This window comes from Podarcis cretensis (assembly GCF_951804945.1).
Source record: "Podarcis cretensis genome assembly, chromosome: 2".
In the NCBI taxonomy this organism is placed as follows: Eukaryota; Metazoa; Chordata; class Lepidosauria; order Squamata; family Lacertidae; genus Podarcis; species Podarcis cretensis.
Window position 1 is genome coordinate 92,962,038 of NC_137171.1, and position 12,873 is coordinate 92,974,910.

Consider the following 12,873-nt stretch of genomic DNA (forward strand, 5'->3'; position numbering starts at 1 on the left):
AATTAGCTAAAGTGATGCTTCAGGTTAAGAACAGTTTAAATATATGTATTTAATAAGCATGCAGTAGCCAAGGAGAGAGGTGCTGTCAGGCTTGGTCTCACCATTGCTATCACAGCTGCTTTGCCTTACCTGCACAGAGACCTGCAGTGGACTACCAGGTGTGGACTGATGTATCAGCAGCTACCCCTTGTAGCTCAAACAGAACAAGATAGTGGACCTTCAAGCTAGAGCCAACATCCTTCACCACCCTCATTATTTTCCTCTGGCCATCAACCACTGTTACTGCAACTGTGAACTCAGCAGTGATTATGTGCTATATTAAAAAAAAAGTACAGTAGTGAATCAGTTGCCTTACTTGCTTTAGCATACCCGGAGCACTTAACATCTGCTTTAGATTAACAAGAAAAGAAGAGGTGAAGACAGGAAGTGAGAGGTCAGGAAACAGTGGAGAAAAGAAGCAGCAAATGTCTTGACTAAAGTTTTTGTCTGAGAGGCAAAGGTTGAGTTCTGATGGTTTGTGAAGCCATTTGGCAGAGGATCAGGAACAGAGCCATGAGCCCAACCCATTTTATTCACAATGCAGTTTAATAAGTCACTTTCCCTCTTTATGAATCCATAGGTTGATATTGTGTGCAGACTGTCGTTTGAGTAAGCCCATCAAACAAGAGCTGCAAATAAAGAACAAAGTCTGGCTTGCAGTCCTGGTTAGGAGGACACAGTCCAACAACGAATAGTTTAGCAGTTTGGTGTATGAGTTCTGCTGAAGGGCAGTAGTGATGAGTGAGCCGCATGCAGCCGAACCTTCTTACGATTCCACTCTATGCCTAACTCTGCACACGGCCACTCCACTCAAATGGTCAGCACCTTAATTTTGGCATGTGGCTTGCCATTCCCAAATAATGCTGGTGGAATACATTGGAAACAAAAATAAATTTTGATGCAAGTCAACTTTTTTATAAATTCAGGGGGAAACACCTTAGGATACGGTGGGTTATAAACAAAATATATATTCATTTAAGGATATGCATATTTACTGCTTGCCTCACGGGTGAATTGTGAAGCTCAGCTGTGGGTATGGGGGGAAGGTTAATGGCAGAAAACAAATCAATCTGTTTTAAAATAGAATATTGCTAAAACAGACTGAAAGCATAATCCAGGCATGGTGATATTTTTCAGCATCCATGCTATAGATAGAAACTGAGTGTCAGTATCATATATCCCCTAAAGTAAAGCTAAAATGGTTACAGAAAACGTTTTTTTAACCTATAAAGACATTTGGTGGAGACCCAGAGCAAAAATTATAATAGCTTTTAAAATCATTGGGGATTTTTGTTAATAGGAAAAATATCACTATACAAGCATGGTGGGGAGTCTCTTAAGGATTTGTCTTAACCCTTTTTGCTTTCAATCAATCCATCCGACAAATGGATGAGTACTTGAACTAGTTTTGCTAACAGCTAGGAATCCAGAGTAATAAATGTGCATTCAGTTAGAGAAAGCACCAGTATCAGATTACAACTCAGGTCAGCCATGAAATTGCAGCAGTATTTATTTATTTGTTTTTAAAGGACCATTGTATGCTAACAGACAATACCTGTTTTTCTCCACCACTGGTATTGAATTTCTAAATTGCTTCCATGGTTCAAGAAGCTCTGGTACCATTTGTGTTGTGTCACTAACAAAATATGCATAGGTGGAGCAAGTCTCCAGGAATCTAATAATCATGTGTCAACAGCAGAGGAAAGCTTCAGTTTTCTCTTTATGAATAAAACATTTTCAATATCGCTTCCATTTTTCAAATCCTGAAATCCAACAGCTTAAAATCCTGGTTTGGTAGTACCATTCCCTATTTGACTGTGGTGTGCTTGTTTGGCGCTTGCTGAGGGGGTCACAGGATAGGTGTGTAAACTTTAGGCATTTACGACGTCCCAGAGATCAGACAAAGACTACACACTGGGATGAAATCACACATGCATACTCATGTCAGTCATTATTGTACAGAGGTGCTTGTGCAATCAGGAGGTGACATAGGTGTGAGCCAGGCACACCCTAATATGTATGGGTGGGGTTAAGGGAAGCAGACAGAGAGATGCAGGCAGAAGAAAAAGGCTGGAATGGATCTGAAGTTTCTGCCTGTGTCTGTTTCTGGATGCAGCCAGGGGGTGACTGGCTCCAGTGATGGCGTCAAGGGAAAAAGATGGACTCCTTTGCAGACAGAAGCTGCAGGTCCACCCCAGCGTTTTTCTTCTGCCTGCATATGTCTCTGTGTCATGGCTCTGTCTCCATTTGAGCTCCACTGGCCACCTTTTGTGGAGGGGCTGCTTTTTGTGGCACGCAAACAAGGAGAAGGAGGCACTATCCTGCCCTTGGCCCTCCAAGTCTGACCTGCCTCTGCTCAGCTTGACATGGGTCTTTTTCTCTGCAGGAAAAACTCTCCTTTTTGGCTTCTTGGAAGTCAAACCACAACTCTTGTTGTGGTTGTTTTGTTAGCTTTTTACATATTTACCTCTTCCTAGTACTTGTATGTCTTGTCATTCCCCCACCCCCAATCCCACCTCTTCTTCCTTCGTTGAAATAATTTATTTAAAAAAATCCCTGAGTAATGAAATGTGCTATGCACACCTTTGGGAAATGTTTGGGCACAACCACATTGGCATTCATGAGAGCTGCTCAAGAGTAGTTCCATAGCATGTACCAGAAGGTGAAATTAAAGAGTTACAGATGCAATCCCACCATTAAAAAACAGCAAAGGCCAGTTTTCTTTTGAAACATATCTATGTGAGGAATTTTATTCATCCAAACCTGAATTACACAAAGTTAGCAACACTTATTATTAATTATGATTAATGAGGGATCTATGACAATAACTTATTCAACTGACAGATCTTGTAATTCCGTTAAAGATGAATTCTCAGAGCCATAATAAAACTGCCACCTCATTTTTTAAAAAAATGACACTGACAGTATTATCACTCACCCTCACCCAGGAGAATCTGGGAAGAACATCAAAAAATGAGAACAGTGCTCAAAACCGTAATTGTAAACATGGCCTTTTTGTTCTTTAAACAGAACTAGAACAACTTTATGCCTTAAATTAAGCATGGATTGTATTGTTTAGTGCATTTCTTCTGCCAAAAGGACTACAATTGATGGATTGTGCATCCATCTGCTAGAAATGTTCAGTGCAATACAGTGGTACCTTGGTTTACAACCATAATCTGTTCTGGAGGTCCATTTGTAAACCAAAACAGGTTGCAACCCAAGGCAAGCTTTCACCAATGGGGCTTCCAAAAAAAAAAAATGTTCGTAATCCCCCAAAAATGGGTTGTAATCCAAAAAAAGGTTGCAAACCGGGACACGCACTTCCAGGATTGACGTGTTTGTAATCCAAAACATATGCAAACAAAGGTACCACTTTACTATGCTTATTTACTAATTGTTCAAGAGGCAGCTGTGAACTGCTGGGTGGTTAAAACATAAATAGCTGAACGAGAGAGAGAGAGAGGGGGGGGGGGAGGGAGGGAGGGAGGGAGGGAGGAAAGTGCTCTCTAGGCAGGTCAGAGGCAATATATTTGCAATTTCCAATAACAGTTTTTTAAGACCAAAATGTGCATATTAGTACATGGTTTGAATTTTCACTCATCTGATTAAAATGCTTCAGTAAGTTTTGCGAGTTTGATCTTCAAGTGACTTGCCTATCTTTGACCAACTTTGTCTGCCAGTTGAGAGTAATTATGTGTTGCTGTTTTCCAGTGGTGTTATTATTGTCCGGTAGGTGGCACTAGTGTTTCTACCACAAATCTTCTGGAAGACACCTGGTCTTTTGAAAACATTCGTGCTAGTCCCATGCAGTTTTAAAGTGCTCTAAACAGCTGGTTTCCCCACTCTTATACGTTGTTCTGAAACTGCTTTTTGCAGGTGTTGTTCCAATGCTGAGATACAATCAACGAACTCAAACTTCCCCATTCTACGAATAAACAAGATAGTTTTCCTAACAGCAAAACCAATGTGCAATATGACAGCTTGGCATCAGAAGGAATAATTAAAGTTTTCAGCCAATCATTATTATAAAAAAGTATTCCTCTGACAGTGACAGCACTGTCCTGTGTGGAGTTGTCCTCTTACACTAATAGTTTTTCCCCCTGAGTTTGCCTTAGGTTGGTAACACATGCTTTGTGGCTGATTATTTTTTTCCAGGCATTGCAACACTTCCCTATTGCAGTACAGGGCTTGTGCCTCTGACAGCCTCCACACTGCATGCACTTCTTTCGACAAGGTGTTAATTCAAGGGACAGTTCGGTGTAAACTTGCTCGTGTTGCATCTAGGACTCCTGCAGCTTCCATCTTCACTAATTTGTATCTATGGAAACATTTGCAGTTTTTCCTCTCCATGGCTTGCATTCCAGGCCATCTTGCAGCAGCAGCTTGTGCAGCCTTGAATGCCTTTCTAGCATTAGATTGCAGTCTTCCAGGAGTCTTTTTTTGCTGTTTCCAGTCTCTAATCCCCAAAGCTATCAGATCTCTAATTAATTATTCTGTTAAACTCCCAAAGTCACATATCTGAGTCATCAGTTTAGGGTCAGTAAGGAATTCTTTCAATGTTTCCCCTTTATACTACACTCTTGAGCTAAAACTCACACCTTTCATAAGTCTCGTTGCTCCTGGTCATGCAATACTCAAATTTATTTAGAACCAAGCCTGCTCTTCCTGGCTTAATTGCATGACATGGAAAATATCTACTGCCTCATGCCCTGCTATATGCAAAAATGTGGGTATCTTTTGAAGATCCTCTTTTTTCTTCCATTCCTGTAGCTTGCATACAGATGGTGAAGTCATGCTTAAATCTTTCCCTGAAATCTGCTGCATTGCCATTCCATGTGTTATATGGCCCCTGACAGGTTTGTCATGAGGGAATGTGGCCCTTCCTCACCCCTGATTTTGCTGCTACAGTACTGGCTGAAACAACACACCCAGGTTGCTTGTGCAACATATCCTTCTCTGTTGCCTGATTGGCCTAGAATTCTGTAGTAATTGGACCTCCTAATCAACAACAACAACAACAACAAATTATTATTATTATTATTATTATTATTATTATTATTAATTATTCGTACCCCGCCCATCTGGCTGGGTTTCCCCAACCACTCTGGGCGGTTTCCAACAAAGATTAAAAATACATTAAAATCTTATCACCTGCTTGCACTTTGTACCTGATAAAATGGACTCTATTCCATAAAAGCTTATGCCACAATAGATCTGTTCTTCTTTAAGCTGCCACGCCACTCTTTTGTTATTTCACTTAATATGTAACTGCGTTACGTAAATGGAAACAAAAGTGCTATGATTTTAATAAATTTTCACGGCGCTCCAATTCCTCGTTCTGTTTTAGACAACCGCCTCCCATAAGTTAGGTTATTCCACCTTGCCTTGCCTGCGATTGTGCAAATCAACTTTTGCTGACAACTTAATTCCCGTCCTTTCCTTTGAGCCTCCTTGTGGTGTCTCAGGGGATGTCCATCATTATTCAGGAGAACGCCTTGCGTGAATGATGGTGTCGGCTGTTCCTCGCAAGCTCCTTCATTCATAGCTTTAAGCACTTACCTGGGGCAAAACTGTAACAAAAATTATTTCCCTTCGTGTTAAAATGTACACTCAGACTGCCTGATTTAGGCTAACCTGGACATTAAAAAAAAAAAGACAGTGACACCTGTTATAGACAGCAATAAAACTGTCCCAATGATCAATCTTGTTTCAGGTTGGGATAAAACTCCGTGAACCGAAACATAACAATCCATCAGATTGACAGGAATACTACATGCATTATCTCTTGAAGTAGTATGCTTCCCAGCTAAGATTCCTAATTTGTCTTTCCTTTGCTTCTTGACAGGCACCAGATCTGTCATTCATGCAATTCATGCAGTTACTCGCCATAAGCAAAGTGAAGCTCAGAGCATCTCCATCTTCAGAGCAGGCCTATATTTTTTTCTGCAGTCAAAGTCCTATTGTAGTCACAAAATGGTTTCTCTCAACACGTGCGCACACACTTACACAAGGGATGGGGGAAGAGAGGGAATGAGTTCTTTGGAATAAGGGTGACACTACCACTTACAAAATACTATAAAAATTGCTGCCTGGTATTCTATGCAGACAACTATCACTCTCTGGCTCTGTATGCAGTTAAAAAGCATTAAAGTGCCAGGATTATGACACACCAAGACCTCACTGTCAAATAATCCTAAAATAGGTGTCAGGATTGCATACGAGAACTACAGGTTTGCATGCAAATGTCACACTTCATGACGGTGCAAACATGCATAAAACTGCCTTTAAAGACAATTTGGAAACTGGGACTGGTCCAAAACTATAGGTTCAAGGAAGGGTTTCAAGCTCAACACATCTTGCACCAATCCTATGTAAATTACATTGACTATGACCATTCATTTACAGACTCAGTTTTCATGTCTCGGCGTTGATCTTTAAAGGCCCTTAACGGCACAGGAGCAAGTTATGTGAACGGCGGGTTATGCTCAAATGTGATTAGCTGAGGCCTAAGACCTGTATCAGAGGTCTTCCTCTATGGCCCGCCTTAGTCAAGATCAGACTTTCAGGTGCCTGGAGCAGGGTCTTCTTGGTGGTGATACTATCTCCCCACAAGCCCCTTTCTGCCAGGTTTTAACTAGTCTGTCAAAACCTTTTTATTCTGAGAAGCTTTTTATTATGGATTTTATTATTAGATTTAGATTAGATTCTTATGATGTTATGCAACTGTTTAAATGGTTTAGATGCTGAGAAATTTTATTGTGAGCTGCCTTGGAATCTATTTCATTTTTTAGATAGGATAAAAATGTCCAAAATAGATAATTAAATCACCTATCAATATTTAGTCAAACAGGTTGGGGGGGAGCTAATCAGCTATTTTAAATCTTGACTCTCCCTGATTAGATAAAAACATCAAATTTAATTAGTAGCTCCTGTGACATAAGGCCAACAAATTTACTGGAGCACCAGCTGTTGTGGGTCAGAGCTCACTTGAGCAGAAGCTTCAAAAGATAACACTGTAAGAAATTACAGGCGTGTTTTGGGGATGGGATCCGTGGCGGAGAAAGCCGATCGGGCACCTGGGGTGGTGAGTGTGCCCTGCACCCAGGGGCAGGGCCAGCCGCCTGCGAGGTGGGGCAAGCTGGGGCAGGACGCTCCATGGGGCCTCTGAGGAGTCTGCCTGCCTCCTCCCACTCAGCCACCCTACAGCTGAGGGGGAGCAGCAGGCGGACCATTTGAGGCAGTACAGAGCCTGCGGGTGCCCAAGCCACTGCGTCACTTCCAGGAGAGATGTGTGGCTCGGGCGTGCTGCAGGCCCCGCAGTGAGACCCGGCATTTTGTCACCCCCCTCAGTGGTGACACCCAGGGCGGCCCACACACCCCTTCCTCCACCCCTGGCTGGGATGTACTGTAGCTCAGTGGCAAAGCACTGGAGAGCCAGTGTGGTATAGTGGTTAAGAGCGGTAGACTCGTAATCTGGTGAACCAGGTTCACGTCCCCGCTCCTCCACATGCAGCTGCTGGGTGACCTTGGGCCAGTCACACTTCTCTGAAGTCTCTCAGCCTCACTCACCTCACAGAGTGTTTGTTGTGGGGGAGGAAGGGAAAGGAGAATGTTAGCCACTTTGAGACTCCTTCGGGTAGTGATAAAGCAGGATATCAAATCCAAGCTCTTCTTCTTCTCTTCTTCTTTGCATTCAGAAGGTTCCAGGTTCAATCCCTTACATCTCCAAATAGGACTGGGAGCATCCCCTGCCCAGAGGTGGCCCAGAACAGTTTCCCTATGGCCTATGCTTACTCTTTCAAGGTGCCACCAAATACATAGCTCTTGGTTCAGAATTCACTGGAGATGCCATGTTACCTAGCGAAGACCCATCAAGAGCTATGCACAGGTCATGTGCAACATTTGTGATATGTCACTTCAGTCAACCCAATACTTCCATTCCATATCAGGAGACACAGCTGACCCCTTCTCATGCTTTCTGAAAATGTTTCTGTTTTAGACTGCTTTTAATTAAAAAGGAAGGTGAGGGGTTTATTATGCTGTTGGACTCTGTTCAGACTTTATGCTAAAATGGATACCTAAATTGAAACTTATATATTGCTCTTTTAGTGCTTTCCGTTTATTATTGCCCTTGCTGCTTATTTTGTAATTTTGGTGTTGGTAAGAGTTTAATTGGAGTTTTTAAACCCCTTTTCCTATGCCACCATGGCTCATAAATCTAAAAATAAAACAATGAAGCTACAATATACACATACATGCCAAACACACCAGTTAAATTTCTACCACATTACAGAAGCACAAATTTGCAAGCAATTCTGCTTAGCAAGATTGCTCCTCCATTGCATCAGCTGCTGTGAAGAGAAAGCGATCCTGCGTAGCACTGGGTTACAAAAGCTGCCCCCTTTTACCTTTGAGGTGCTTCAGGCAGCACTTTTGAGAAGCGCTTTAAGGCAGCCCCCATGTTGAAACACGAGACTTTGCCCCCAGCCCACTGCTATCAAGCACCCATTTGCAGGAGTTGTACACAAGCTGCTTCAAACAGTGCTTTTGAGCAGGATTGAATCAATTGATGAGCAGAGATTAAGTCCTGCTGTCTTGGCTGTGTGATCCTGTTCCTTCCTGGGAACTGGGCAGCCAAGGGAGAATTTAAACCAGGGGTCGGCAACCTAAAGCCCATGGGCCACAAGCGGCCCACAAGGGTCATTTAACCGGCCCACAAGCCGCTCCCGAAACAAGTCGCCCGCTCGGCGAGTCCGCGCACGCTGCGCTAAACCGGCGCAGTGCGGTGCGGGGACTCACTTCTGCGGTGCTGGAAATCACATCTGCCCAGACGCAGGTGCCGAAAATCACGTCTGCGCAGACACAGATGCCAAAAAACATGTCTGCGCAGACACAATCCAGTCCACGGAGTGATCTCCACAGCAGTGAACTGGCCCAGGCAAGGTAAACTTTGCTGACCCGATTTAAACCCTCTCCTCCCACCCATCAGCTGACATCATCAGTAGGTGGGTGTGGTTTGGAGAAAACAGCCTGGCAGGCCAATTCGGAGCCCCTAGTGGACAAGGTTGGTACACCAACCAGAGGTTCCCCACCCCTGTACAGTGGTGCCCTGCAAGACGAATGCCTCGCAAGACGGAAAACCCGCTAGACGAAAGGGTTTTGGAGGTGCTTCGCAAAACAAATTTCCTATGGGCTTGCTTCGCAAGACGAAAATGTCTTGCGAGTTCCTGCGGGGTTTTTTTCCTTTTCCCCCCTTTTTCTAAGCCGCTAAGCCGCTTATCAGCTGATCCGCTAAGCCGCTTATCAGCTGATCTGCTAAGCCGCTAATAGCGCTAAGCCGCTAAGCCGCTAATGGGCTTGCTTCGCAAGACAAAAAAACCGCAAGGCGAAGAGACTCGCGGAACGGATTCTTTTCGTCTTGTGAGGCACCACTGTAGTATGGTAACCTTAGCTAACCTTCCCTTCTGCTGAGAACAACTATCCTAATGTGACAAAAGAGAAGAGTGGAAATTGTAACACAAATCACCTAGCTCCTCCCTCCGTGACCACTTAATACCTTCAGAGCAGGGAGGCGCAGCATGCTGCTGGATCCTTTCCTTTGCACTTCAGCAAATCCTTATGGAATGCAACATCAGGATGTTCCAAGTGCAGCAACATTTATTTACTGTAAAGGTGGAGCCCTTCTAAATATATCTGCCTTTTGCTTTGATATATTCTTCGCTTATGGGCTCTTTCCTATACAATGCAGAACTGATTTACATCCATCTCACTTCCATGCATTCTCAACAAGAATAAGAAGTTCATAAGCTGGAAAGTTATTTTTAAAGTGTTCAATGCTACTTGCAGCAATGGCAATATACTCACACAATTGGTCTGCTCAGGTGGAAGGAGCGTTTTTCCTTTAGCTTACCGTGGTTTCCAGTTTGCACATATGATGTACCCTCCAACATTTATCCAGTGAAAATAGGAACGTCCCATTCCATAATGATAATTTTACTATTTATACCCCACACATTTTACTGGGTTGCCCCAGCCACTCTGGGCAGCTTCTAACATAGATAAAAACATAATAAAAGATTAAACTTTTTTTAAAAACTTCTCTATACAGGATTGCCTTCAGACGGCTCAGGGATTAGATAACTCCATACCCCCCCCCCCAACTTTTCTCCAGTGAAAATAGGGACATCCTAAGGAAAAGTTGGGACGCAGGTGGCGCTGTGGGTTAAAGCCTCAGCGCCTAGGGCTTGCCGATCGAAAGGTCGGCGGTTCGAATCCCTGCGGCGGGGTGCGCTCCCGCTGCTCGGTCCCAGCGCCTGCCAACCTAGCAGTTCGAAAGCACCTCCGGGTGCAAGTAGATAAATAGGGACCGCTTACCAGCGGGAAGGTAAACGGCGTTTCCGTGTGCGGCTCTGGCTCGCCAGAGCAGCGATGTCACGCTGGCCACGTGACCCGGAAGTGTCTCCGGACAGCGCTGGCCCCTGGCCTCTTAAGTGAGATGGGCGCACAACCCCAGAGTCTGTCAAGACTGGCCCGTACGGGCAGGGGTACCTTTACCTTTACCTTTAAGGAAAAGTGGGATATTCTGGGTTCAAATCAGAAACTGGGACAGTTCTAGGGACATTCCTAGAAAATAGGGACACTTGGAGGGTCTAATGTTATATAAACCAGACATTCTGGGCACCAATTAGATGGGCAGCAGGATTAGACCCCAAAGTGTGTGGCTTTAAAAGTAGGTGCATTTTGTCACTGAATTGCAATGGCTCTCCTAACTCAGGCTTGTGCATATCATATAAGTGGATTTGAGTATCCACATGTTTCTGCATTTACGATTCTGCATTGGTTGCAAATATTTGCATGTACCGTATTTTTTGCACCATAACACTCACTTTTTTTCTCCTAGAAAGTAAGGGGAAATGTCTGCGTGTTATGGAGCGAATGCCTGCGGGTGGCGGGGGGGATCTGCTGCAGTCGTGAGCAAAGGATCCATGGTTCCCCTTCCTTCCCTCCTCCGTGGTTACAAAGCATGGATCCACATGGATCCTCAGGATTTTTGCATTGGGCTACTCCAAACTCACTGTCAGATCACATGTCTGTGGCCACAGCATGAACCACAAAAATCATATATCCACTATTTCGTTTAGAATATTTTTTTTCTTGTTTTCCTCCTCTGAAAACTACGTGAGTGTTATGGTCTGGTGTGTGTTATAGAGCGAAAAATACGGGTACTTTGTATGAAATGAAGAGATAAGCATTAGCCACAATCCATCCCTAGGAGCTGTAGCCCTGCAAACAAAAGAAAAAACCCAAAAACAAAACCCAGAATAATTACATCTCTCAGGCATTTTTGCTCACCTTAACTGAATGACTAGAAGATAATCTGGGTTAACAGATTGTGAAAACCTGTTTGAAGTTAATGGTCAATAGCAGTATTTTCTCTCTGCTAGAAGTAGTACATGATCAGGGCCTTCAAAAGTTAAAAGGACCCATATATCATAGGTGCCTAAGGATAGAGACTCTTCGGGGGAAGGATAAAAGTAAGGCTAACATTATATGGCTTTAATTTGCATGTGCAATTCTGAGCAATAACAATTCCCACACGGTTCATAAGAGGCACATTTTAGAAGCAATGAGTGTGATGGGTAAACTGAACCTGAGCTCTGGTTGATTGATCACTGGCTTATTATTACAAAGCTCTTATTGTAAATGTGTGTCTTGCTAGACCATCCATCTGTTTTGCATCTACTTGTGTTTGAAGAGACTTTAAGCGCTTTAGTGAAACTCACCACACTCACAATAATTTTTTTGAAGGGCCTCTACTGTAGCAGCAGGTTACCCTTGTTATAGTAAACATGGGTATAAATTCCCACCTATATCACAACACACCAAGGGTATTTTGTTAGCGGAGCTGCTCTGGTATCAGTCATGGAATGTTCATAATGAGGGAAATGAAAGGTCATTTTGGAAGGGACTAATATGTCATGGATTGAAGCGAACGGCAATTAAGAGAACCTGATGATCGCAAAGCTCGGTTGGAAGAGGTCCCTGCACCTAAGGAAGCCACGTGTGGCAGTAGATTTGAAGAAAGAGAACAATGGGACTAAAAAAGGATGTAAGAGCAGAATAGACAGCACAGACAAGGTTAGGGTCAACATCAAGCTCTAAAACGTTATTGTGTTTTTTAAAAAATAAATGAATAAATCAGTAGCCTTTTTTCACATGACACCTCTAAGCAGAGGTACACCTCCTATAGGAAAAAAAATCATCATTTTGTAACTCTAAACACAGCAGGAAATGTAACCCATGCTGAGATGCACAGCTGCAGGAGAAACTTGATCCTTGGTCCACCAGGATCTACTTAGCAGCTACATGGACTTTCAGGGAGGGGGGCAGGAAAGCATCTTAATCAAGGGAACATGGAGAAAATGGGTGATCTTGCACATACGTGTACCACATGCAGAATCCTGCTGCCTGTTTGAAAGAGAGCCAAGTCCAGGAGTTCCTTATACTGGAGAGTCAGAATGCTCACATTTGTTTCAGCCAGGAGAAACATGAAGAACCGCTGTAGTTTTTCATCTGCTTATGGCTGGTCTTGTAACCAAGCAAGCCAGAAGGTGAAGACTGGCGCTGTTGCTTTGTATCGGAGAGAAGACTGTTGTGGTTGCCTTAGCAACCGTTACTAAGAGGAAGAGGCTTCAAGCTGACAGTGTTCACTTGTTCATGCACCAGCCAGGTGAACACGAGAATATAATGTGGATAGGTGAACAAATTTGGTTGGTGGTTAGAAGATCCATACAGAACCACTGACTGGCTACCAGTGATGCAAAGCTCAAC